At 43.9% G+C, this 1,778-nt stretch overlaps 1 pseudogene; it reads right to left on the minus strand.

The window, feature by feature from the left end:
* Positions 1 to 157: 157 nt before the first annotated feature.
* LOC102854141 overlaps positions 158 to 1,778 on the minus strand; it is a 2,201-nt pseudogene continuing 580 nt past the window's right edge.

Consider the following 1,778-nt stretch of genomic DNA (forward strand, 5'->3'; position numbering starts at 1 on the left):
TACTTTACCAGAAACTGAGTTTCTTTTTTTTTTTTAGGCAGGAATAAAAGAGACAACATAGAGGAAAACATAAAGCTGTCCCACTTGTCCAGGAACATTTTAGTTGCATTAAATCCTAAGACAAACAATGATTACTTCACATTTGGTACTTGGAGCACTACATCTGTTGGGCCGAATTGCCATTTCAAGTGTTTTCATCTTCACCATCATCTTAAGTCCTCAGTCTGTAGACCTTGCCCTCCTTTTTAAAGTCGTCCCCACATTTCTCCAGCACTCTTTTTCGGACTGGTTCCCTTTTCTCAGAGTTGCTAGATGATGCAGAGTTTGAGGGTTCCGATGACGCCACTCTCACAGAAGTCTGGACAGCAGTAGGAGGGGTACTAAATAGGAAGTTGCTAATCAATCTCCAGATGGCAAGGAATGGGTAAAGTACTGTCCCCAACAACGTCCAAATGTCTCCACTAGAAGAGTGTACCATGGATGTAGTTGGTCTTCCTGCTGGCAACAGCACCACTGAAGCACTTGGGGCAAGTTCCAAGTCCAGTAATTTTTTTTTTTTTTAATAATCGTCTTTGGTAAATTCTCTCCTGGGAAACATGGTTGCTAACGAAAATTTACCATAAGTGTTGCCAACAGTTTGTGCAGCAAACTGGCTTGCTTCTTCCAGAGGAGCATCAGAAGGAAACTGGCTTGTGAAGGAAGAACCATCAGGAAGCCGGAACTGAAATCTAGCAATTGCATTCCTTTCTCTTGCATAAGATTCCCTCTTAGCATCCATTTCTGCCTGTTTGGCCAGCAAGGCAGCTGCTTTGGCGCCTTCTACTTCTTCCTTTGTCTTTGCAAAACGAGCAGCTCTCTCTGCACGATCCAGTGCAATCTGCTGTTTTATACGCTCTTGAGCAGCCCTATCTTCTGCTTTTTCTCTGTTTCTTTCCTCTAACATTCTTTTTGTTAATTCTTCTTCTTGCTTTCTCCTATAATCCAACATTTCTTTTCCAGTTTTTCTTCTCTCAATCTCCTTTTTAATCTCCCTCTGCTCTTCCTCTTTCCTTTTCTCTCCTTCTAGTTTTTTTGTTAGTCTTTCTACTCTAACGGTGAGGTCCTCTGCAGGCCTTGGACTTGAGCACCCCCCAGGCTCAGGATAAGCAGTGGCGTGATCTGAACTTTCTCCTCCTGTTGCAATATCTGACTTTGCATCAGGAGGGGTGGGTGGGGTCTCACATAATGTGGAATTTCTGGACTGAGAGTTTTCAGAAGTGGTGTTAGTTTCAAAAAAAAAAAAAAAAAAAAGAAGTGGTGTTAGTTTCAAATGAAGTGGATGGAGTAGAAACTGAACTTTCTGACTGGCTCCCATTTGCAAATGATGTCTCAACTTTTAGTAAATGCATCTGCTGAACTTTGTGAATTCTAGTAACAAGTTCATCGGCAGAAACACTTCCTGCTATTACTTCCAAGGGAATTCCACTGTCTCCAATAAAGAAACTAGATGGGACACATACTACAGGACAGATTTGTGAAAATTGTAGGCAGGCTTCACTTTTGGTATCAATTTTAATAGCAACGAAACTGAGGATGCTCCTGTCACTTTCTCATCCTCCCAACTTGCAGCCATCTGTGTAGACTGTTCATCATTACCTGCCACAAACACCACGAAGAGCGAACGCTCCTCTTGGCCAACGCGATGGCGGCTGGAATGGAGCCCTGGAACCACAGCTTCGTTCCCCTCGGGCCCAGGCGCTCACTCGGGTGTCCTCGTAGTGGTCCAGGCGCTGGCCCCG

The sequence above is a fragment of the Elephantulus edwardii genome, unplaced genomic scaffold (genome assembly GCF_000299155.1).
Source record: "Elephantulus edwardii isolate Elephantulus edwardi_28Jun2011 unplaced genomic scaffold, EleEdw1.0 scaffold01904, whole genome shotgun sequence".
Lineage (NCBI taxonomy): Eukaryota > Metazoa > Chordata > Mammalia > Macroscelidea > Macroscelididae > Elephantulus > Elephantulus edwardii.